Consider the following 27,112-nt stretch of genomic DNA (forward strand, 5'->3'; position numbering starts at 1 on the left):
AGACTGAGAGTACAAGGTCTAACTCCGGCATAGAGTGGCTTCTCAGGGAGACTGGCCAGAGGTTGAAATGTACTACTGAGAGCCACTTCAGGCCTCAGGGGAGGCTGTCACTATTCTTTGGGGGGAGATGAGAGGTCAAAGCCGGTGGATGCCTCCTAGAGTGGAAATCTCTAAGCAGTGTTATAAAGACCTTAGAGACAGAGATACCTAGGTTTAATTTCCTAGCTTCCCACTTACTTGTAGCCTTGAGCATGTTACCTTACCTCGATAGCCTCAATTTCCCCAACTGCAAATTATACTATCTATCTTCCAGTATTGGTGTGAAAGATCAGAAATCACATGCAGAGGACTTGGGACATGGCCTGGCCCTTCATGGGTACTACAGAAATGACCAATGGGGCTGTGCCCCTGTTATTGGAGTTAGGTAGGTCACAACATCTTGGTTACAGGATTAGCTGTCTCACAGAAAGCCAGCCAGAGCCTGGGGAAGAGGAGACAGCGGCCAGGCTTCTAGAGGAGAGGACAATCAGGGCCAGTCAGGTTGCCAAGACTCCTAGTGTTTGAGGCAGGTTTATTCTCAAAAGACAAATGGGGCTCAAACCATGTCCTGCAAAAGCAGTTACATATATTGGGGCAACTTGGGATTGACTGTGGGAAGAATGCATCTCTATGAACACAGATTTGCCTGGGGTCTCATTGCGCACACAGCACCCCCTCCTAATGTGTATGGTACCCAGAGTAAATGTAAAACATGAGGTCCACATACAATAGAATTAAAACTTGAAATTCAACTCAGAGCTACACATTTCATGAAATATATTCTATCCTGCTACCTTGAAAATATATTCAGAAGGACCTAGAAGTTCATGAGTGAAGATTTCTTGGACTCTTTAGGATTCCATCCATACCGAGACAAGGTGGCATATCCCCTGGCTTCTGGGCCCCAGCCCATCTCTTCTCACTCCAGCTCTGTCACAGCAAAGCACGTCACGTGGTCACATGTTGACACCTAGCCCATATACCCAACTGCCTGTCATACCTTCTATAGAGACCTGTCCTTTGGCTACCTCTCCATCCAAACTTAGCAGTGGGGTGCACTCTCAGGTTACATACAGGGAAGAGAACCAGATGGCTCCAGGACACAGGCCTGTGGTTACTTGGTCTGAAAATTCCAGTGTATGGTCTGAGACTTCAGCTAGGCATGGAGACATGGCCATAACCTTGCAGACATAGCCAGAGAAGGGCCATCGTGGAGCCTGAAGTGTGGGCCAAAGGCAGGCGACTCTCTTGCTGGAGTCGAAGGTTGGCACTAACCACATATATCAGGATTAGAATAATGAAACTCATTCTAGACTGTACCACCTAGAGGGGATGGAGAATGTGGGGCACTCCCAGGCCTGGCAAGGTTTGGACCAGGAACTCATGGCGCTGCAGAGCCTACAACTGAACTGAGCGTTATCTGAAAAGGCAGGGACATCGAGGGCTTTTTTCATCCAAAGCCTTCATCCCTGGGGCTCTACTAATCCAGTGGTTACCTTCTCTCACATTACTCTCTACAGGACACATATTTTTAAGACAGGAATAAAAAACAATGATTATGGGCATCTCGATCTGCTTCATCTGAAACCCCACTAAACTTCACTAAAGGGATTTTTAAAAAGACAAACCTTGAAGGACAGGGAGGAAAAGAAAGCAAATGTAGCAACCAAGTTTCGGACCTGGAAATCAGGTGTTCCAGTGGTGAGGCGTCTCTGAGTTAGCTGACATAAGCCAGTCAAACCCTGAACCGGCCGTGGAGAAAGCGGAGAGCCAATGCAACTTGTAGCCAACTATCTTCACGAGGCGCAGGAACTGACAGCTCTAGGGGTCTCTGAATCCAGAAATGAACAGTCAAGTGTTTCAAACAAGGAGAAACTTCATGGAGAACTAGGGACAGAGAAGCTGCTAGCAGAACTAGATCAGCGAGAAACTAGCCTTCATGGAGATTCTCTAAAAGGCACCTCCTTTGGGCAGATAAACTGCCTGAAAGAAGGAACCCCTTCTAAGTAGAGGAAATTAGAAAGGCAAACACAATTACAAAGTAGTTGTGTAGAAGGAATTACAAACAGCCATCCCTTCCAGGGTCTACTTCTTGAGAAAGAGTGCATGGGCTTAATCAGCGCCATTTGCCAACCTCCATCTTGCTGCCATCTCACCAGGCAGGTTTGTGCAGTACAAAAACTGCACAGCCTGGGCAAGAAAGTTGAATCCCTGCAACCTGTCCCCAACCCACACTGTCCTTCAACCCAGGTGACTGCCCCCTCCATCCGGGCAAGGACACACCCATCACTCCATTGACTTCCCCCAGATAGGGTCTTGGAAACTCCCAGAGAGGAGATGCCAATGAGTAACTATTCAACTTACCTTTTCTTGGGAGCCTTCCTCTTAAGGAAGCAACTTGTACCGTGCTCTGTCTTCTTTGGTTTGTATTTTGTACTCCATATGTTTAATTTTGTTATCTGTAAACACCCAAGCATGTGTTTCTTAAAATCAAACCTTTCGGTTACTTCATCATAGCACATTTAATAAGTTGAGAAAACTTAACATTGTTGATACGATGCTATAATCTGATGCCAATTCTGAATACAATACTTGCTTGTTGTCACAAAAATGTTCTTTAAAAGTTTCTTTTTTTTTTTTTTTCTGGATAATGATCCAATCCAGGAGTAGGCATTACATAGGTTTGTAAAAATAAATAGTGTCTTGTTTAGGATATCTCCACTGGTGGTAAAACCATAAAAAAGTTAAAGAGACCATGTAGCACGAAAGTCCATATAGTGGCCATTCCTGGGAAGCGTTGGGTGAGTGGGGAGGGAGGGGCACACAGGTATCTTCTAAGTTACCAAGAATAATTTATTTCACAATCTGCATGGTGCGTTCTCAAATGTTTATCACTATTCTTTAAATGGTACATTTTCATTTCATACACTTTCTAAACGAATAGCACATTTCACATTTTGTTTTAAGAGTCTGCTTTAGGTACAGAAGAGCTACGCTATTTGGTTAAATCGGCTCCTATTCTCATTTTGATCTTAGAAAACATTTCTTCCTTAAGGGTCAACTTGGTGTCAGGAACGAAGCTTGGTCTTTCTGTGAAATAGCCATGGGCTAAGGTAACTCTGGTTCCACGATTTACTAGTTTGGGACTCTGAGCTTCCTTTCCCTAATGTGAAAAATTAATACCTACTTCAGAGCTTTATGACCTGAAAAGATAAATACATGTAGTGCCGAGTTAAGATACTTGTTTCATAGTACATTATCCAAAAAGATACATTTCCTCTTTCCACTAGCTACCCTGCCTCAACTCATTGGTGAACTACATAGGATGATTTTCTTTTTAATTGTGTTTAACATTTACTTATTTTGGGGAGAAAGAGACAGAGCATGAGTAGGAGAGGAGCAGAGAGAGAGGGAGACACAGAACTGGAAGCAGGCTCCAGGCTCTGAGCTGTCAGCACAGAGCCTGAAGTGGGGTTGGAACCCACAAACCACGAGATCATGACCTGAGCTGAAGTCGGATGCTTAACTGACTGAGCCACCCAGGTGCTCCATGATTTTTTTTTTTTTTTTTACTTTTATTGCCCATTGTTGCATATTTCCCAAATCAAAAACTAACCCCCTAACCTTTGGTTGCTTGGGAAATAAGATTTTTTGATACTGATTTATAGTTCTGATTTCTTTTACTTTATCTTTTCCTGCATTTCGTATTTCATCCACATTCAGAGAATAGAAATTGGTTTCCATCTAAACCCTGATCAGCTGAATAAAAGAATCTCTTGGTCTATATGCAATAGATATTTAATATTGACTCCAGAGTCACCTTCAAGATTTTAAACGTCATACTATACTTAAATGTAAAGTGACTTGGGAAGACTTCCCTGTTTTTCTACTTTAGGAAGTAGTTGTGGAAGATTGTAATTATCTGTTCCTTGAAAATCCTGTGGAACTCACTCCTAATGAGGCTATTTGTATGTATTTGCATATGTGTCAACGTATATGTTTAAGTTTTATAGATTTTTAAAAAATGTTTATTTATTTTGAGAGAGAGAACGCGCGCGCGCGCGCACACACACACACACACACACACACACACTCACACACACACACACTTGTGGGGGAGGGGCAGAGAGAGAGAATCTTGATTTTAGCTGTGGTGTCTTTATTATTTAATTAATTTCTACATTTACTATTTCCTTCATTCCTCTTTGTACAAAAATATTCTCTTATTCTTTTTTTTCGTGTTTATTTATTTTGAGAGAGAGAGAGAGAATGAGAGCAGGACAAGGGGAGAGGCAGAGAGAGAGGGGGAGAGAGGATTGCAAGCAGGATTTCCACTATCAGCACAGAGCCCAATGCGGGGTTCAAACCATAAGATCATGACCCGAGCCAAAATCAAGAGTTGGATGCTTAACCAACTGAGCCACTCAGGTATCCCATATGTTATCCTTATCCAACTTATTAAGTGATATCCATAGATCATTAATTTTTGGCATTTATTTTTTCCTAAGTGGGCTGTCTGATATCTTCAGTGGAATAATTTAGAGGTGTTCTCCAAGTTGGATATGCATTTTTTTCCCCATCACTAGTCTATTCTAAGAGTATTCGAATTTTCATCTTTATTCTTTTATCCCTCAAGTTTTCTTTGTGAAATGTACTTTTACATTTCTAAATATATAGGGCTTTTTGAGTAGCCTTCTAGCAACTGATTTTTAACTTAACGTTGTCAGAAAATAAAAATCTGTCTGATAACATTTTTCTGAAATTTGTCGAGACTTGCTTTAATGGCCCGGTGCTTGATCAAATTTCACAAATATTTCCTACATGACTGAGGAAAGTGTTTATTCCTCAGTGGTTACATGTTTATAAAATGAAACTTAATTATATTTTTTCTATTTTTTTGCCAAGTTTTTCTCCGTTTTACCTACCAGTTGTTAAGGTATGTGTCACAAATTCTCTCAATGTGATCGTAGAATGACAATTATACTGTGTAATTCTCCAATTTTTGTTTTAGATACTTGAGGATACATAATTCATGCAGTTTTTGTGTGCCATAAAAACCTGTCTCATTTCATTGTGTATGACTATGACACTTGGATTTAATTTTCCCATCTTAATTTGCACTTTCGACTCAACCTATTTGTATATGCTTTTTTTTTCACATCTTGTGCCTCATTTTTACTTGATGACATTTTTATTACATATTTCTCTCCACTGCTTTGTAAGTATTATCAAGTATCTCTATTATTCTAGGGTTTACCTTAAATCCTCATGCTCTTAGATAACACAATGCCAAATTAATCAACATATCTTCCTCTGCTTAATCAAAATATCTGAGAATACTTTCACTCAGATGGCTCCCTTTTTATTGTAAATTTTAATACAGATTTTTAGTTCATATATATGTGTATATATATATATATATATATATATATATATATATATGTTTTTTTTTTTAGAGAGAGGGAGGGTGTGTGAGCAAAGAGAGGGGCAGAAGAGCATGGAGCCTGACAGGGGCTCAATCCCTTGACCCTGGGATCGTGACCTGAGCCAAAATCAAGAGTTGGATGCTCAACCAACTAAGCCATCCAGGTGTGTCTTTACCTTATGTTCTAATATCACATTTAATAGTGACATTTGGCCGCTAGTATAAGAACAGTTAGTTTTTTCCAGTGTTTTCGATTATGTTTATTCATATGATTTACCAATTTATTTGTTCATCATTCCATTTGCATCTCTGTCCTTCCTTATGGACTCAGATTTCTTTTCCCTGTAGTTTCCTATGTAACCTACAAATGTTCCCCTGGTGAAAGTCTGTTGATAGCCAACACTCCTTTTTTGCTTGTCCAAAAATGTCTTTATTTCAACTTGTTTGTGAGTGATAGCTAAGGTTTGACTAAATTTTACTTGACAGATCTTTGAAAAGGTAGTGTTTTCTGGCTTCTGTTGTTGTTACTCCAAGTCCATTTTCAGTCTAATTGTTATTTCTTTTCTTTTCTTTTTTTTTTAAATCTTTTTAAATGTTTATTTATTTTTGAGAGAGAGAGAGAGAGACAGAGAGACAGAGTGCAAGCAGCGGAGGGGCAGACAGAGGGAGACAGAGAATCTGAAGCAGACTCCAGGCTCTGAGCTGTCAGCCCAGAGCCCGGTGTGGAGCTCGAACTCACAAACCCTGAGATCATGACCTGAGCTGAAGTCAGACACTTAACCGACTGAGCCACTCAGGCGCCCCTAATCGTTATTTCTTTCTGTGTGATCTATTCTATCTATATAAATTATTTCAAGTATTTCTTTACCTCTGGTGTTTTTTGTGCAGTTGTATTTATCTTGCTTGGAGTTCATTCACCTTCCTGAATTTGAGGATTTGTGTCTTTCATTGATTCTAAAATACTTTCAACTATTATTCCTTGATTATTATTCCTCCTCCATTCTCTCTACTCTTTCAATCTAAATTTTAATTGCATATATGTTAGATTGCATTCTTTTCTCCATCTCTTATCCTTTCTGTCATTTTTCTAGCCCTTTGTTTCTCTGTGTGCATCATTAAGGGTAATTTATTCAGAACCAATCTCAAGTTCACTAATGCCCTCGTTAGCTTTAACCAATTCACTGCTTAAATTTTCCATTGACTTTCTTTACTTTGGTGATTATATTTCTCTTTACTTTTGTATGTACTTTTTCTTCCAAATATGCCTATTATTATTTGATCATATTTGCTTATCATTTTTATAATACTTTTGTTTCTTTTTCATTTATTAATTCCAGTTCCCATTTCTGTCAACATTTTGTGCATACATATGCATATATACCTTTCTTTCATAGTTCTAATATCTGAAATTTTAGATGTGTATTACTGATATTTATTGATTCTGCTGACTCTGGTTCATGATGGCTTGTCTCCATTTGTGTTTTTTAGTTTCTGTTTGTCAATTCTGTTGAAAGGGTGTGATCTAGGGTGGTCTTTGCCATCTTGAATTGAGGGTTCATACCTCCAGAAAGGATTTCCGTTCGCTTTCCCCAGATGCCTAAGAGCTACTGAAATGGAGGACCTCTTTATATTAATGTCTTGGCTTGACTTTTCCCAGATGATGCAGGTAAATAAGGAATTTTCTACTCTTCAGATCCATGACAAAGACAGGACTAATTTCTTTGTTGCCTGTCTTCGACAGAAGATTCTTAAGCCTACCCCTTCCACTGAGTGAGAATGAGCTCTTCAAGCATCTCCATGTTACACCAGAGGGTCTTGATTCCAACTCTTCATTGCTCAGCCAAGTCCTATTCTATCCCTGAAAGGCACTTAAAAGATAAGACTCTTCCTTATCAAGATGTACTAATGCCCTTTAAGCAGCCAGATTCAGTGCCTATCCACTAGTCTAGTTTCGTATGTCTTGTGTGTGATTTTAGTTCTCAAGAAATTTTTTCTTTTCTTTTCTTTTCTTTTCTTTTCTTTTCTTTTCCTTTCCTTTCTTTTCTTTTTTCTTTTTTTCTTTTTTACTTTGAGAGCTTAGCTCTGCATTTGAGAAAATATTTCTCCTATTTTGTCATTTATTTCCAGCTCCTTTCAGATGACCTCATTTACCATATGGCAGGAAATAGAAACTTCTTACTGATTTTCTTAGCTTTCCATTCTAGACCCAGGCTCTGGCTGTCTTTCCCCTTTTCTTGCCTCACCAACCACCCCAGCTACAGGAGTAGCCACCACAGTAGTAACCTCTCATCCTCTCATCAAAGATCAAATTCCTTTTAGGGTCAAATTATCTAGGCCCTTATCTGAAAGGCTCCCTTTACTCAGACAACAAAAGTCTTGACAATAGCACAGCTAAAACTCATCTGCATTTCATTTATTGCCCAGGATTCTCGTCAGCCTAAGGTTGTTCTCAACTTCACAGATGAATATGGGAGAGGAAGGGGAAGACAGTGGTGTCAACAAGTTTTTAGGACAGAATTTAATAAAAAAAGTTTGCTTGTTTCAATCCTGCTTAAACTCAGCTAGGCTACACAGGGTTGAAGAAATGTAATAAATGCTCTAAATTTGGCTGAAATAGGTGCCATATGTAATCATACATGCGGTTCAAAAAAAAAGTGCTTGAGTTATAACTAGATAGCATATAAAGTGGGAATTTTAAACAGATATGCATTCTAAAACCTTACCTAAGACTCCTGAGAGCTCTTGAAGGAAAAAAAAACCTAATCGTGGGGGAAAAATTAATGTTAACATGTGTTTTCCTGACCAGCTTGTCTTAAAATTCATAGTAGTCAATCAATATCCTCTCAAAGTCTTTATTTTGAAAAGCTGGGGAAGATCTGATGAATTGCCAGTATATCATTTAGTTTTACAATTTACGCAACCAACCATACAAGAAAGTATCCCTCCCGATGCATACAAACATATATGAATGTCACCAACTTAGAGTAGATGCTCACAGAGGTACATAGTTGTTCAGTGAATGAAATTAATATGCATCCTTTTGGACACACTGTAGTCACATCTGGTCTCTTTCATACAAACTTACTCCAAAGTATCAAATCTATGCCATAAACTAACAATGAATGACTAGCCAGTGAATTTTCAACAAAAGAACTGAAAAGTATTCATATCTGTTATGGCAAAGGTGTGAAAAGTAAACCTTCACACCTGTTGTCAAGAAGCACAGGTCTTGTGCGTACCTCCCCCACCAAAAATGCCATTTCCTACTCAAATAAGAAAAAAGGAGTACTTTACCTCAAAGCTTCTAGAAAGTTACCTATATTTGTTCTCTGTTTCCTTAATTTCCGCTTAGTCCTCAACTCAAATCTATAGCCTTTGCCGTCAGTATCCCACATATTGTGCCCCAAGGCCAACAACCTCTGTTTGGCTGAATTTAGTGAGAATACTGCCATCCCTATTTGACTATTTGCCCACTTTCTTCTATCCGATTTCCATTTACTCTCTTCTCCTTCCATCCAGGTCCCCTCCCTGTCTCTCCCTTAAATGCCACTGCATTCCTAGGCTCTGACTTATTATTTTTTTTCAAACTATATGACCTATCTAATACAGAATTATTATTTTTTTTTCAAACTATATGACCTATCTAATACAGACTTAGGGTTTCAACTAAAACTTTCATATTGACACTTTCTCAATATCTATCATCAGCTTAAGTTTTTCTCTTGAAAAAACCTTTTCTCAAGACTTGGATAATTCTGGATAATTCTCTCTATAAGTCCTGCATCTCAGTCTACACAAGTCTCAAAGAGAGCTCATTATTTTTTCCTGAACTCCATGCCTGCAAATGAATAGCAACATTGTCCTACTACCCATCAAGCCAGACATTTAAAGAAGAATCCTCCTCTCTTACTCTCTAGAGGCAATTATTCATTGAAGCTTATCCATCTCAGCTCCTTAACGTCCTTTCTGCTTATTCACTATTGCCGCTATTCTGGTGTAGGAACTCATTATATCTCCCGTGGATTCTTGCAGGAGTCATCTGATTCATCTTTCTGACTAGCTTTGTGCACCTACTTTGCACCCGTCTAACCTCTACATAGCTGCCAGTGTGGTCTTTCTAACATGTAAATGTGATCACGTCACTCCTTTGCTTTAAATCCCTCAGTAGCTCCCATAATCATGTTTCCCAAACTCACTTCTCCCCTAGAGATTCTGAGTCATTAGATCAGAGCTAGGACTTAAACTTCTGTAGTTTAATGAGAGTCACAGGTGATTCGTAATAACTAGGCAAGGTAATAATGACCCACAAAATTGAATCTCAACTTTTTTGCATAGCATGTTAGTACAGACTCATCTCTCTTGTATTTTCTCTCCAGAATCTTTCAGTGCATGCACACACACACACACACACACACACACACACACACACTGTAGTTAGCCTTTAACCACACTAACGTGTAATTCCCCCAAAGCGCCATAACCCCATGCCCCTGACACCTCACCACCTTTGCACATGCTGCAGCTACTCCTACCACGCAGTCTCTCTCTCTCTGGCTTGTTCAGCTAGTACTACAAGTCTCAGTCTAAACCTCAGCTCATCTATGAAGACTTCTCTGATTTCCTCAGGCAGATCTAGGTACGCTTTTTCCAACATCCCCAGGACTTTTGTCTCTGCAACTTAGCCTCATAACTATATTCTGTTTACTTGTATAGTGACCCACAAGACAGGGGAATTTAAGAGAAACCTTATCTATTTAAGAGAAACCCATTATCTATAACACTTTACACAGAGCCTACTATTATATAAATATGTAGGGAACCACCAAGTAAATGACTGAAAGCCACAACGAGGAGAAAGGATTGGTTTGGGTCCCAGCCTCATCCTGCCAACCACTAGCTGTCTCATCACGGAACAAGTAACACAACCTCTCACAACGTTAGTCTCTTCGTGTATGAAAGGGACCAGTTTAACGTATAGGACTTCTTTTAACCTATTTCTTCAATGTTTTATTACGGGAAAAGTGCAAACATACACAAAAGTAGAAAGAATAGTATACCGAACCCTCTAGCACCCACACCTGACTTCAGTCATTATTAACTCATAGCCAATATTTTTCCTGTATACCTTCAACCCACTTCTCCCTCTTAAGATTATAAGCAAATTCAAGATATCATATAATTTAATCCATAAATATTTCAGTATCCATCTGCAAAGTAAAACCTCTTTGAAAATCTTTAACACCATACCACAATCGTATGATTCCACCTTGGTAGACTGAACTTACGGTCACAATTCTTCACATACATCTCTTTATTGGAATGATTCATTCATACCCTTGCCTTGGCCTCATGTGTATCCCCACCCCTTGGGGGTTGGGTTTGGCTATGTGATTTGCTTTTAGAAAAGAAATGCTAGCAGACATGGCCCATGCAAATCTTGAAATGTACTTGCATGTTTGGGCTTACTCTCAGGTGTTCTTACGTTTTGGAAAATGCCTCCAATAACCACCAATTTAAGGAGTGTAGGAAGAATGTGGAGAAATCCTGGACACAGCCTGAAGCTTGAAGCCACCCCAATAAATTCATAAATCTATAGCCTGAAGCAGAACCACCTCAGACAACTCACAGACAAGTGAGGAATAAATAAATGCCTCCGGCTGTGTGCCACTGATATTTTGTGGTTGATTGTTTTTCCGAAAAAGCTGAGACAACAGAAAGATTAATGGTAATTCCTAAATATCTTCAAATACACAGTATGTTAACCAAGTAATTTTGTGTACAGTTCTTTGCATCTTTAGAGGTAAAATTTACATACAACAAAAAGCATAGATCTTAAGTATGTTAATATGATGAGCTTTGACAAACAGTATACAACTGTGCATCTAAAACCCTGTCGAAAGACAGAACATTCCATCTCTGCAGAAAGTTCTCTTATATCCCATCCCAATCTATTCCCACCCACCCCGGCAAGTAACCACTGTTCTGATTTTCTTCTCCACCATAAGTTAGTTTTGCCTATTCTAGAACTTCGTATAAGTGCAATCCTACAATGTGTAATGTTTTGTGTAATGGATTAAACATTCCAATTATTCTAGCAACTTTCTTGGAAGACACTGAGAAGCTGATTCTAAACTATATACGGAAGGATAAAAGACATAGAATGGGCAAAATCATTTTCAAAAGAACAAAATTGTTTTCATTATACTATCTGATTGTAGAACTTACTATAAAGCTACACTAATAAAGGCAGTATGGTATTGGCCTAAGGATAAATCTATAGGTCAATTGGACAGAATTCAAAAGTAAACTCAGGAACAAAAGGAACAAACTACTGGGATGCCTGGGTGTCTCAGTCAGTTAAGCATCTGACTGTTGATATCGGCTCAGGTCATGATCTCATGGTTCACAGGATTGAGCCACATGTCAGGATCCACACTAACAGAATGGAGCCTACTTGGGATTCTCTCTCTCTCTCTCTCTCTCTCTCTCTCTCTCTGCCTCTCCCCTGCTCTCTCTCTCTCTCTCTCTCTCTCAAATAAATAAATATTTTTTAAAGAAAAGAACAAACAACCAATACATGCACCAACATGGATGAATCATGCTACAAATTAATTGTAGCAACTTTAATTATAATTAATTATAGCAAAATTAATAAATTAAAAGCATTAAACTGAGTGAAAGAAGCCAGAGCTGAATGTGATAAGAGTGCAGATCTGAATGTGATAAGAGTGTGACTGAGGTGGTGAGAGAGAATATTTTGAAGTAATGGAAAATACTTGACTATGACATTGGTTGCACTGTATACAATGGCCAATATCTTCAGACTGTGCACTTAAAGATGGGCAGTTTATTATACGCAAATTATACCTCAAAAAAAAAAACATACACAGAAAATACATACGGGAAAAATGTGTTAAATAAGACAATATCAACACGAAAATCCTCTAATCCGGAAACTATTTTTGTTCTTGTGTCGGAAGAGAGAAAAAATCATGAATGCATGAATTAGCACGAGCCCTACCCATTCCTCTTCCACTAGAAATAAATGAATTAGTCTGGATGAGGTGTTCATAAAAAATGATTCCATGCTAAAATGGAGCCTAAGTGGAGAACAAATTAAAGTGATTTATGACTAAAAGTTCCTTGCAAAGTTTCAAATGATTCAGAGCGAAAGAGAAAGTTGACATGATCATGTGAAATTCAAGAGGTTTTTAGTCCTCGTCTCTCCACTTTGATTCCTTTTTATTTTGGGACTTTGTGAGGCATTTTGTCATCAACTCAGCCATCTTCTCATGCACCACACAGTCCTCTCCCCATGTGTCTCCTTGACCTGTATTAAAAAGGAAAGTCACGGGGCGCCTGGGTGGCTCAGTCGGTTAAGCATCCGACTTTGGCTCCGGTCATGATCTCGCGGTTTGTGAGTTCAAGCACTGAATTGGGCTTTGTGTTGACAGCTCAGAGCCTCGAACCTGCTTCGGATTCTGTGTCTCTCTCTCTCTCTGCCCCTCCCCTGCTCATGCTCTGTCTCTCTCTCTCCTTCAAAAATAAATAAAAAATTTAAAAAGGAAAGTCATCAATGGCAAATGTCAATATAACTCTTTCATGATTATTATGTCTTTGCCTCACTCTTCTGAAAAAAAAAATTAGTGTTTGAGTATCAGGGACAACATGAGGAAGGATAAGGCTGCTGGGAATTATCCTTGTGAGCAGACAAATGTGAACTTATGTGTGTCCATGGGGGGGGGGGGGGCGGGTGTACATATACTTACTGTATAAAGTATTTCCCATATATGCATGTTTATTGCACACTATCTGTGGGACACCATTATATCTGCTTCATAGGAATTTCACTTAATGCTCTAAACAACCCGAGAAGGTAGATTTATACATTTATCCCCTTCTTACAGATGAGCATATGAAGGCTCAAGGAAAGCAAGAAACTTGTTGAAGCCATGCATAAATTCCAAACCTTCTGCTAGGCCACGTGTTACCTACCCTGTGTATTATGAAAATTATAGCAAAATTAATTACAAATTAATTATAGCAATTTTAATTATAATGAATAAATGAAAACAAAAGGTGTTGTTCCTGCCTTTCAGCAGCTCATGCTCTTACGGTCTAGGAACACAAACCAGGCATGGTGAAAGGCTTCGAGAATGAACCCCACACTGAGTATACGTGTATGAGTATATGCACTGGTGTGTAACAAGTAGGTGCACTGACAGCCTTGTCTAAAGAGAGAGGAACAGCACCATTTAAAACACAATGGTCACAATTCAAAACTAGAGGTTTGGGGTCCCTGGGTGGCTCAGTCAGTTGAGCCTCAGACTCTTGATTTTGGCTCAGGTCATGATCTCGTGGTTTGTGGGTTCAAGCCCCGTGTTGAGCTCCATGCTGACAGTGCAGAGCCTGCTTGGGTTTCTCTCTCTCTCTCTCTAAAAATAAATAAACCAAAAATAAAATAAAATAAAATAAAATAAAATAAAATAAAATAAGCAAGAGGTCCAAACTAAACCACTTTCCCCCTCTAAGAATCTTTCTCAGTTGCCAAGTATGTAGCAAAATTCTGATTGGAAAGAGCTTTGCCTTATTTACAAATTTTTTTCCTGTAACTTCTTCTATTAGAAACTCCTTAAGGATCAGTACAGTGCAACGTAACGGCTTTGAAGTCCCCACAATGTCTCATTAAAGCTAATGTGGAAATATTTTTAAATGCTAATTGAGTACACAGGCACATTTTTAAGAAACAAAATGCATGACCATTTGGGTTCTGATTCTTAGTAACCCCTGTTCGTTTTACTCTAATTTTAGTGTCCCCTGTTCCCTAACACCTATATTCTAATTAAATTCATGCTAAAGTTTCAAATTCATAAGACAGAGTATAGAAAACATATGGTGTGCTTGTTACACAAGTGGCTTCAGGGAGAATCACTGCAATCTAAACACCAAGAGATTGGTCTGGGGCCCAGAAGGAAAAAAATAAAATAAAAAAGTATTCCACTTTTCCAGACTCTGCTGTTTTTAGGGCAGTACCTCCAACCAGAGGTTTGTTTCTCCACCATCCATCACGTCTGTACTTTGTCTTGACAGTGAACTCTTAGTCAAGTCATTAACCTGTCCCGGTCAAGTCATTAACCCCTCAATTGCAAATTGTAGATAATTGCAATAATCCTAATTTTTTTCTGGGCTGTTGCATGGCGTATCTGTGACGAATGTGTGAAAGCAATTGAAAACCTCTGAAACATCCTACAAATATTCACCTATTATGAGAACGTGTGTTTAAACAGCGTGGCTACCCTTGAGTTCATGGAGAATGAGAGGGCATTTTGATCTTAGGAGAAACTTACCTTTCCCTAGTCCCCCCTCTAAGAAGACTGAAAGTGGGGTGATCTAGCGGGAAAGGAAAGTGACCCTCAGAATGAGGATCAAGTGAGATGGCAGCGGTGGAAGAAGAGCGGGAACAGGGGGAGCTTGGGAGAGAGACTGTTTAATGTTTGAAACCAGTGCCAAGCTAAATTAGAAACATGAATCTGCGTACCTGTACCTTACCTCATCGGTATATAATCTGTAACCCGAGATCCCCTCGCAGAGAAGTAAAAATAGCAAGGCTCTCCAGCAGCCTAGGGTTCTGCTGGGGGGGGTGGGGGGGTGGGGGGGGCGGGGACCAACCTGCCGCAGGAGAAAGGGACCAGGCAAGAATGCCAATCACGCGGTCCTGGTGAGAACTCCTCCTCCCCCAACCCCAGGGTGATAGTGGGGGAATGTAACCCAGAGAGGTGACATCGAGGGCATAACAAGAAAACCTTCCGGGGGGGGGGGGGGGAGGAGGAGGACGGGCTGCCTGATTTTGTCACAGAGGCAGCGACACTTTCTCACAGTGAGACATCAGTGGGGTTCTCAGCCTGCGTGCTCCAGCCGCGATCATGGCAGGTAAACTCATCTATGGGGGGCAAGCGCTCATTCCGGTGCGGAGCAGTGAGGCTGCTTTTCCAGGCAGGCAGCTGGCCCCTAGCAGGGTGCAAACAATGATTTGCTAACTGGTTGCCCCACTCCTGGTGAAAACATTTTCCCTGAGTGAGCTGGTGAGTCCCTAAAACGGTGTGTTCCCCTCCTTCAGCTTGGATTCTCGTCCCTCCCTCATAGCTCTGTGTTTGTCATGGATGTGACCCCAGGTATACAAATGATGGAGGAAGGCTTCGCCCCGGTTGGCTCCTATTATAGGGAGAAAGTGATCAAGCAGAAGGGGGATGAAGTTGATTTTTAACTGATCACATCAAAAATTAGTGTCTGGGAATGCCTTTTCACGTTCTTTGAGGTGATCATATATTGGATGCCATTAATATAATGAACCCAATTTTGAGAATTCCTAGTGTTGAATCAACCCTGTGTTTGATAAATAAGCCTTACTTGCATGAAAAATAATAATAATAAATTAATATCAAAGACGATGATCGGTTTTAGGCTGGTCCCTCAAATTTCAAATCCCCTTAAAAAATAAAATAAAATAAAATAAATGAAATGAAATGAAATAAATGAAACAAAATGAAATGAAATGAAATAAAATAAATGAAATAAAATAAATAAAATCAAATAAAATAATCCAGGCCCTTTAAGCAAATTTCACTCTGATGTTTCAAGTAGGTTTTAAACTTCCTTGGTGAGACTCCATTTGTTCATGAAAATGGGCTTTTTTGTTCGTTCACTTTGCAAGAAGTCAAATATTCTTCCTGTTGCCACGTGAAAAGAAGGTAGAAGTTTTGTTTCCATCTGCCTCTTGTCCACAAATAGGGTTATCAATGTTTTACTATGAATAATCAAGAGAGAAAGCCTGTGAGCTCTTCTGGTTTCCCTAGAAGAAATAACTGGAACAGCTCAAGAGAATGGAAGCAGGAAAAGGGGGAGCCAAACAGACCCAAACTGGAATCCTGGCTCTCCCGCGAAAGCTCTGTAACCCCCAAGAGATTTTTTTTTAATTTTTTTTTTTTTACATTTATTTATTTTTGAGAGACAGAGAGACAAAGCACAAGTGGGGAGGGGCAGAGAGAGAGGGAGACACAGAATCCGAAGCAGGCTCCAGGCTCCCAGCTGTCAGCACAGAGCCTGACGCGGGGCTCGAACTCACAAACTGTGAGATCATGACCTGAGCTGAAGTCGGACGCTCAACCGACTGAGCCACCCAGGCACCCCAACCTCCAGGAGATTTAAGTCATGTCTCAGCTTCATTCAACTGTCTTTTCTCTAAAAGTTGGAAGGGTCCACGCCTACCTCATTGGGTGATTTTAATGATTTAGTAAACGGCATATGAAGAAGTCCCTAGAGTCCTACTATCTAATAGAAATATAACACAAGCCAGCAATGTGATTTTAAATTTTCTAGTAGCCTCATTAGAAAAGTGGAAACTGTTTATTACAATAACTTATTCATTTTCCAGTATGTTCAAAATATTGTCTCAAGACCTAATCAGTGGGAAAAGCTTATGTCAAGATATTTTATTATTTTTTTTGCTAGTGAGTCTTCAAAAGTCAATTTGTATTTTTCACTTCTGACACACCTCAATGCAGACACTGAATTCTCAGAGAAAATGCTTGATCTATATTTAAATTTCTTAAAATTTATGTTTCAAAAGTAGATTCGTATACCCACATTGTCCCAAAAATACTTAAAAGTTTTCCCAAACTGAATCAAGTATCCGTCTTTTAAATTTAAAATAATTAAAATTTGGGATGCTTCCATGGCTCAGTCCCTTAAACTCCAACTTCAGGTCAGGTTATGATTTCACAGTTCGTGGGTTCGAGCCCCACATCAGGCTCTGTGCTGACAGCTCAGAGCCTGGAGTCAGCTTCAGATTCTGTGTTTCCCTCTCTCTCTGTCCCTCCCCCATTCATGCTCTCTCTCTCTCAAAAATTAACAGTAAAAAAAAATTTAAAAATGTAATTAAAATTAAATTAAATTAAATTAAATTAAATTAAATTAAAAAGTCAATTCCTCAGTCATACTAGCCCCCTTCCAGTGCTACACATGGCCAGTAGCTACTGCCTTGGACTGAGTCTTAGAGCAATGCTGGGCACGTAGTAGGTACTCACTGAATGAAATAACATTCTTCTGTCACCACTATCTTTTTTTTTTTTAATTTTTTTTAACGTTTATTTATTTTTGAGACAGAGAGAGACAGAGCATGAACAGGGGAGGGGCAGAGAGAAAGGAAGACACAGAATCTGAAACAGGCTCCAGGCTCTGAGCTGTCAGCACAGAGCCTGAAACAGGCTCGAACTCACGCTCACGGACCGTGAGATCATGACCTGAGCCGAAGTCAGACGCTTAACCGACCAAGCCACCCAGGTGCCCCTGTCACCACTATCTTATCTGAATCTCAAAGTTGTTTTGAACACTGAAGTTTAAACTTTGAGAGCAGTTTAAATAACACCTACAGTATGTCTACCCTCAGTTGAGAAGCAAGGATTGAGACAGCACAGTTTCTCTCTGCTGGTGCACATACTACTCAAAATTGTCTTCTGGAACGGTAGCCATCAGGCTGCTCTAGGTTTGACTGCCTTTCAGTTAGCCTGACTGCTCACATGACACCCTCCTGGCTTCCCCTGTCTCAAGTGGTAAATAATAACACAATGTCTCCATTGGATGGAAAATATGAACTTACGAGAGAGAGACTCCGCTTCCCCAGTCAAAACCCACTGCTTTGGAAATTCATGAACTCGGGGTAAATAAAAATGTCCATGTGCCACTGAAATCCATAACTCATCTTTTTAAAAAATCCCATAGGTCTTTACAAAGAACTTTTGAATGCCACAGCTGCTAGTCTGAAGCTATCCATCCTGTGAATAATATGACCTACTTTTAAGAATACATGGTGCAGAGGCGCCTGGATGGCTCAGTCGATTAAGCATCAGACTCTTGATTTCAGCTCAGATCATGATCTCATGGTTCTTGAGATCAAGCCCTGCATCAGGCTCTGCGTTTACAGCATGGAGCTTGCTTGGGATTCTCTCCCTGTTCCTCTGCCCCTCCCCTGCTTGTGCGTACACACGCACACACACACACACACACACACACACACATACACACACACATGTTCTCTCTCTCTCTCTTTCTCACTCTCTCTCTCTAAATAAATAAATAAACATTAAAAAAAAAAGAATGCAGAGTGCTAACAGGACTTAAGTCCATCTGCTTTTTTATTCCTCAAGGATGTAGAAATATGAGAAACAGAAGAAACAGAAGATTCAACAATTTGGCCAGGTCACTGTAATCAGTTTGTGGTCTTGGCAAGGGCTTTGTTCTTCAAGCCTTGAGGACCATGGCACTCTTCCCAGATCTCATGAAGAGACACAGAACTAGCAGATGTTCCCAAATGCATGGTACCATGGTTAAAATGTTCTTAGATATTATGAATAACTATCGATGTTTGCCCAGCCTCCTTTCCCCATACCTCTGGTAACCTCCCTGACAGCCCTTTGGAAGAATGAACTTCCCATTGGATGTAGCCTTGTGGGACTCTCAAATTGTTCTGTCCTACCTGCCAACAAATACATCTTTGATCCAAACTAAACCAATCAGCTTCTTTCTCCTCGAAATTTGAATCTTGAGCACAGTGTTACCAGGATTCAAAACGACGAGAGGTCTTTCATTCCCACAACTGGCCATCCTGACATTTTGAAGAGACTGTCTATAAGTTCTGCCACCAGATCCCAAGAGTGTCTCTGCTTCTCTTTTCCAAGGACTGGTCTTAGCATAGGCCTTTTTCTTTAATCTCACAGTTCTATAGCCTTCATAAATTTCTTTCTTCCTTTCTTTTTTTCTTTCTTTCTTTCTTTCTTTTTTTCTTTCTTTTCTTTCTTTCTTTCTTTCTTTCTTTCTTTCTTTCTTTCATTCTTTCTTTCTCCCTTTCTTACTCTTTCTTTCTTTCTTTCTTTCTTTCTTTCTTTCTTTCTTTCTTTCTTTCTTTCTTTCTTTCCTGTGTCTCTGAAATGGCCCACAGTCTGTTGCTTGAACCCAATCATTCCTAACCGCAATAATAGGTAATGTTTTGTTATCAAATATTAAGTCTCTCAGGCCCGGGCCTGTTTGGCCAAAATGAACTTGCTGCTCTTTCTCCAATCATGCAGACAAAGATGTCCATTAATGAGCTCACGAAGTTGAGTAACAGGCTCAGACAATTGCTTTTCAGTCTCCCTAGAGCCCTAATTAGAATCCTTTATTTGTCTCCAACTCAGGCAAACTTTGCTGAGGAGGTGAGGATCCTTGAAGGACATGCAGAGAGCCTTCAGATTATTTTGGTCTGAGAAAAACCCTTCAGAGCGATTCTAGCTGACAACATTGTCAAACACAGCCGTGTTGCAAACTCACGTGAAACCGAGCTAGACCCCCCAAGCAAATACATCTTCATTTTCAGGGAAGACAGTCCTTATCTGGAACTGCTCACTCAGGTTTTGCTTTTTTTTTGGGGGGGGGGGGGGGATCTTCATTTTTTTCACTGTCTCAAGTGGTGTGGACTCTTGGACCTTAATGGTCCCTTTCGCAAGTTGTAGAAGGGTTGGGCTGTCTCTAGTACCAGAAACAAAGACAAATGCACAATGAAATCTAAATATTGTTGACGGGCAAAATATTGACAAGTACTGGCTCTTCCACATAGAATTCGGTGTGACTGTTAATGATGGAAAGACATTTGTGTACTTAGAGAGATACAGGCCTAATTGTTCCGCACGGCACGAAAGATAAACTAGTGCCAAAAGTCACACACGGTGCAGGGCGCAAGCTGAGTTTTTGGCAGTCCGTGTTACCAAAGACCATTTTTTAAATTAAGCCTCCTAATCCTATAGCTATCTCCTGCTTCCATTCCCATTCCTTGAGGAATGTTTTCTTTTCCTCTGCGGCATCATTACCAACTCCCGTATTTCAAGTACCTATGTTGATCTTGAGACAGAGCCACAGATCCACCTCCTTCCTCGTTAGCAAAACAGTTGCTTGGGATAAACTACGTGGCGCCACATTCTCCCCGTGTGTCATCTATGCCTTGATGGTAAGAAATACACGCTTGCAAGTTCCATCAATTCTTTCAGGTTGTTCAAGTGCCATTTGAAATCCTCATGCGACAGTTTGCCGAGCTGCAGCCCGGGAACCTGCCAAAGTGAGTAGAGCCTTACAGAGTCTTCCCTGGGGATTAACAGCTGTACAGAGCCGGCTTAGGCAAGAAGACAATCGTGCCTGTTAGGTCTCCCATTACCTTTGTGCATTAGTCCCATTCGTGGGGATTAACGTGGAATGACATTTTTATATTGGGAAAAAAAAACATTGTGGAATAGTCTATCTAAAGCACTTTGTATAAAGAACACGATACTGAGGTGCTCACCTTGAGAAAAGAGGTTGCTTCATTCTTACCTGTCAAAAATGGAAGAGTCTGAGATTTTACTCTTCTTGCAAACTAACAAATCAGCCTGCCACAGTTATGGATGCTGGCAGAAGACACAAGACTCCTGAGTCAGAGACAAAGGGTTTTATCACGAGTAGCAGAGATCAAGAAGCAAGAATCATATATTTGCTATAGTTCTCCTTGCCTCCAAGTATCACCGAAGAGACACAGATGGGCTCAGTGGGCCGCTGTTAGAGCAGGAGGACCCTGGGCTTAGGGTAGCCACACCTTTTACAACGGGCAATAGGCCTGCCTGCCCTCCAGGCTCTGGAGGGAACACCGTCTTTATTATACCCAACTGTAAGGAAACACACCCTTCACTCAGCAGGGAGATACCCTATCTTCCAAGGTTCTTCACTATCCAACCATCTTTAAAGAGACAATTCAGAAGAAAAGCAATCAGTGCTTCTGCATGGAAGATAGGCAGAAACACCAGGTTACACAGAAGAGGACAGTCTCCTCACATCACTGACCTATGCCCAATCTCGTGTGAAACTGTACAGACTGTTTTTACATAAACTGTGACTAAAAGTAGGCAATAACTACTTAAGTTTAGTTCTTAAAGAGAGACCCATTACTTAGCCTTCCCGCTCGGACCGTCACGATATGAGATGTAAGCGTTAGGATCAACCTAGCTCACAAATCTCTCTTTCAGGATAATGGCATAGACTTTGTTTGTTTTAAGTCAAGACTTAAATATATTCTTATGAATGACTGAGCCTACCCTAGGGAATGGAATATATATATATATATATATATATATATATATATATACACACATGATTTACTAAAAATGTAGGTGTATTTGCCATTTATTGTGGGCATAGCATGGCATTCATTCTGATGAGTACTTTGTATATCTTATTTCATTAAATCTTCATGAAAATGTCTTAGTATAAATTATCTCCATTGTTGATATGTAAAAAAAAAGGCTCAAGGAATAAATTAGCCAATATTACTAACTAGTAAAAGGCAATATTGGTATTAAACAGAGGTCTAGCCAACCCAAATTCAGGTGCTTTTCTGCTACACTGCCTCTCCAGATAGCTACTTCATGATTAAATGTATGTGGGCACATAAGAATAAGAAATCATAAAGGCATCAATACGATGACAGTCTACTATTAACTATCAACCCCATCTTTCTAAGGCACCAGTAAAACCCTTAATTGGAACCAGTGTCCTATTTTAGTTCTTCAACTCAGGGCTAAGCTTTAATTAAAGATCCTCACCTTAACCCTATTTATATACCCTTAGGGGTGCAATGAGATAACGATTTGCCCAAACAGAAGTGCTACATCATATATTATACTCCAGAGAGTAAGAATTAGGTTCCCATTGATGTTAGCCAAAAATCAACTTACTGATTTTTCTTGGTAGTGCAGATATAATAATCCAATGGTAGAAGTAAATTACCTGGGTTCTATGTCATATGTTAATCACCTTTGACCTACAAATCTACATCCCTTTCTGACCTACACTGGCCCCTTGGAACTAACCAACCTTTGTCTAAGAGGTTATATATCCAATGCGAAAGTCAACATTGTATTGGAAATTGAGAGTGGGGTGGGATCAAATGTCACAGGACAATTTTCATCAAAAGAACTTAATAGAAACTGGGGCCATGCCTTGGTTAACAGGGAGAGTGGCCATTAAGCTATATTATTATAAAACTAGACCACTCAAGGTCAACAGGGACAAACACCCCTTCAGGCAAAAAAATAGAGGAATGCTGTTTCAAATAGGACCCATACTTGGGTAAGATAAGAAATATTCTTTCACCAACATGGTTCAGTGGTCTTGTCTTCAAGCAAAATGTTTAATAATGTTTACCTTTGAGAAAATATCTAATATCTAACTAGTAAAGAAACTAGCACATCACTGTTGAAAAGGTTGAAAAGAAACTTCAATTTGTATCCATGTTTACCCTCACTCATGGGACGCCATCCTTCTTCTCTGACTTGCTCCCACTTTGGGGGCAGCAAAATGTAATGCCTTCCTGGCTAAATTTGAGGGTATTCAGAAAGGAGCAAGACTCTGTGCAGTGGAAGAGGTGGTGATATATCCTGGGAATTGTTAGAGTTGTCAGAGAGAAAGAAGGACTTGAAAAAGGAGACCCATGGGCTTTGAGTGCCTCAAGCCTTGAGGGCCTGGTTGGGAATGCAGGGGACCCTACGGAGGGTCATCTTCTTGCAAAGACATAAGGCATAGGGAGTCTTTCCTTTGAGATGGAAGAGACAATGGAGTTAGCTAGAGTTATAGTCTTTGTTTCTCCTGTATTAGAATACTTCTCTGAAATTATCCTATCCTTTTGGTAAATGTCTTTGCATATGCCTGTGAATTCTGACAGGTAAGATTTTTGAAGATTGAAATAACAGGGCTCTACCCCCATTTCCTCCCTGATAGAAGTAGAAGGAGATCGTACTCCTCAGATGGTTCAGAGTGCCAGTCATCAGTGACAACCCTGACTCCTACAGTTGTATACTGCAGGGAACATGCTGGGACCCTTCCCAAGCCTGGCAAAGGCAGCTTTTGCAAGAGGGCTTCACTGACCTCTAGATTGCATTTCCTAACACCCCAAATCCAACTTTGAAACTACACAGTGTATTCTTATTGCTATAAATCTTTCTGTTTGCCATTGCATTCATTTGTGCCAATAATGGACCTTCAAAGTGGAGAAAACCAGAAATGATAGGGAATGAATGCCCCTTTTTCCAATAGAGTGTGTTCTATAGACCCAGTTGCCCTTTGCCAGGAAGAAAATGGCTTCCCAAAAGAGTTCTTGGTTCTCTGAAGTATTTTATTTAATTGCCTCGTGTTAACTTGTGTGTGTATGCATGTGTGTGTATGTGTGCATGAATGCACATTTTCCAAAACTAGTATGAGTGGAGGAAGAAAGGAAATCATTAAGGAAAAGACGACAAGGAGCTAATATTTAATATTTCTTGTTGGATGCCTTATTTATATTAAATAATTTAATAGTTCAACCACACATTAGCACATCAGTTGGAAACAAGACAACTGAGACTCAGAAATATTTGATAATGTACTCAAGTTCATATAACTACTTAGGGAAGACCTAGGATTTAAACTGAGGCCTGAATCCAAAGCCCCATGGTATTTCCACAACTGCATAAGTGCATTTTGTAGACCATAGACATAAAATATCCCATGAAGGTGGGGTCTCATGAATATGTCTCTGGAGAGTTTTCCAGGAAACAGAGAAGAGAGATTTGGAACTGGCTGGGGGGATAAAATGATTTCTGGCAGATAAATAGCTATCCCAGCCTTCCCACAGATGAGGGTATTCACTACAGAGTTCAAGTATGCCCCTAACAAAAACATTCCACATGATGGCCAGCTTTCCCCTCAAGCAAACGACCCCTAACTGAAAGAACTGAAAGAAATGTCCAATGACCTGACATTTCTAACGCAGGATGGTATAAAGTCAGCAAAATCTAGGGCCAGAGACAGGTGCGAGTGTCTGGAACAGTGCTGTTTCCAGATCTTTCCATCAGACACCGAAGGTGTTGCAGAGCCCTACAGTTAACAATATTTAATTACTATCTACCAGAATTCTGGGGATCATTAACATATGAATAATTGTTCAGATTCTGGAGTCAAGACCAAAGTGGTGAAAACCAGAAATGATGGGAAACAAGAAAACAATGAAGGAGGTTTCTAAATAAAAGCATTGCAGGGAGAGTGGGATGGAGTGGGCGGCCGGCAGTTGAAGGGAGAAGATGCACCATTATTTTCTCTTTTTCCCAGTGTGCAACTTAAGATGTCAGTGGAACACCACCCATTATCCCCAGGACCTCTGCTCTATTCACTGCGGACTTGCCACAGGCTAAGCCTGAGATCGAGGAGGTTAATTAAGGAAAGCAATGGTTACCAGCCACGGCTCCATGCCAATCTGGAAAACAATTCAGGAGATTTTCTTTATTGTCTCCAATCGTCCCACCAAAAATCTTAACTTTCTCAAAAAAAAAAAAAAATGATGAGGGGATCATGAAATGATTCACCTGATCTCAAGGCTCTAATTAATTATGCTATTTATTGAGCGCTTACCACATGTCAGGCATTCTGCTGGGTGATCCTGGTGCTGCATAAAACTAGCTTCTCCTCGCCAAAAACGAGCAAGCAAAAAACTCAAGAAGGTATGACTATTGTTATTTTCTACATAAGGAAACGGAGTCCGCGAGAGATTAAACGAGAAAAAGAACCAGTCAGTAGCGTGACTACGTTTCAAATCCAAGTTCGTTTCGTCCCAAAGCCAGTACACTTCCCATTGAACCAACCATTTCTTGCTAGTTGAGGGTGGGGTGTGGGGTGCAAGGTGTTGGGATTATCTTTAATTTTAGTTTTAAAACTCTTTAAACCAAAGAGATTAATAACTGCATCTGTACTTACGCAATTTCAAGCATCAGTGGGCAGATCAGAAAGTATTTTCTAAGAACAGCAAGCAATCTTCTTAATAACTCTGGGTGCGAAGCCAGCCAGGTCTGAGGGCTGAATCTCTGGTATGTATCTGCCGCACCCAAAAGGCAAAGAGCTATGGGCCAAGCATTTGCACCCAGAGCAAGGTATAGCTTTTCCTTTAGAAGTCTCTGTCCAGACACCAATCAGAAAATGGACACCAGCTCTCTCCTCAAGGAGGGCGGCAAGGACTCACTCCAAGGATCTTTAAGCCTCCTCAACCCAGCTGCTTGGAGCCTCCCTGGTTGGGGCAGTCCTCCTGCCCAACCTGTTTCCTCTCAGGAGCCAGTGGAGTTCATGGTCATGGTTGGGCTCAGGGGATCCAGCCACTCGGCTGCTTATTCTGAATGTAACTGCATTCCAAGCACATCCTAGAAGAAGTGCCCTGAGGAGCATTTGTCTTTGTCTCCTTTGTATTGCCAATGTCACAAGTTGTCAGAAGTCCCTTCAGAAATGATCTTGGCCTTATCGTCCATTTGTTCCAGTCACACCAGACTTATTTCCCAGTCCCAAAGGTACCTTAGTTTTAAATCCCTCAGCCTTTGTACACTGTTTCTTTCCACCCAGTGCCCAGAGTCTCTGTCTCTACTGAATGAAAGGCAAACACGCACATTTTCTTTTCTTTTTCTTTTAAAGTTTATTTATTTTGATAAAGAGTGAGCAAGATTGGGGGAAGGGAAGAGAAAGAAAGAGAGAGAGAGAGAGAGTGAGAATCTCAAGTAGGCCCTGTGCTGTCAGTGCAGAATCCTGTGTGGGACTCAAACTCACAAAGCTGTGAGGTCATGACCTGAATTGAAATCGAGAGTCAGACACTTAACTGACTGAGCTACCCAGGTGCCCTAACACATGCATTTTCCTTTTAAGCACCAAGCCATCAGTCTTATTACTGCAAACACGTTCGATTGGAAAACTTGGTTTGGAAACCGTGATTCAAGCCTATCCCTTGGGATCCACCCAAGGGGAGAGTCAGATAAGACTGCAATCAAACTGGATGAAAAATGCAAAACATGACTATTTATCATTATACTCTGTGGTGGGGAGAAATAAGATGATTTAATTTTGGAATTGAATTTTCTCTGATAACCAGGGACTGGGAATCATTTCCAAGCTGGCCTCGTGAATGTGTCACGAACTTAGAAATATGGCAGTTTTAAGTCTGCTCATTAATTTATATTTAAGTTTTTACTAGGAAATTTATGACTTTAACCTATTGCTTTATAGCCTTAAATTTTTTAGGCATAATATCTGGAAAAATGTATAAGTGTTATGGGTAAATATTACACAGAATGCCATACTCAAAAGTTTAAAATAACAATAACTAACATTTATTTAGCATTTACTACAAGCCAGACACTGTTTTATGCACTTCAAAGTGAGTAATTCATGTATTCCTCCCAACAACCTGTGAGGTTAGTACTGTAGTTAGCCCCACGTTATAACGAAGGAAACTGAGGCACCAAGAGGTCAAATGATTTGCCCAAAGACATGCACAGCGGGGATTCAGAGTCTGACATCCAGGCCTCAGGAGTTCTTATTCTCAACAATACATCACACAGTACATCTGCATTTGTCACATCTTCCAGCACTGAACTATGATAAATTGTATTTATTTATTTATTTTTTTTTTTAAGTAGGCTTTGTGCCCAGCAGAGTCCTACAGGAGGCTTGAACTCACGACCCTGAGACGACCTAAGTTACCCAGGTGCTCCTAATTTTACTTCTGTTCGCATGACATGAAATCCGAAC

General features: G+C 40.2%; 1 long non-coding RNA gene across 1 annotated transcript; it reads right to left on the minus strand.

Annotated features, from left to right (window-relative positions):
* Positions 1-2,421: 2,421 nt before the first annotated feature.
* On the minus strand, positions 2,422-25,524 carry LOC128778682 (uncharacterized). The gene is made up of 3 exons (XR_008424418.1): positions 25,301-25,524; positions 20,858-20,952; positions 2,422-2,498 (listed from the first exon to the last, which is right to left on the minus strand). It is a non-coding gene; the product is annotated as an uncharacterized LOC128778682 (long non-coding RNA).
* Between the last annotated feature and the right edge of the window lie 1,588 nt (positions 25,525-27,112).

Source organism: Panthera pardus, unplaced genomic scaffold, assembly GCF_024362965.1.
Source record: "Panthera pardus isolate Hobbes unplaced genomic scaffold, ASM2436296v1 HiC_scaffold_20, whole genome shotgun sequence".
NCBI lineage: Eukaryota > Metazoa > Chordata > Mammalia > Carnivora > Felidae > Panthera > Panthera pardus.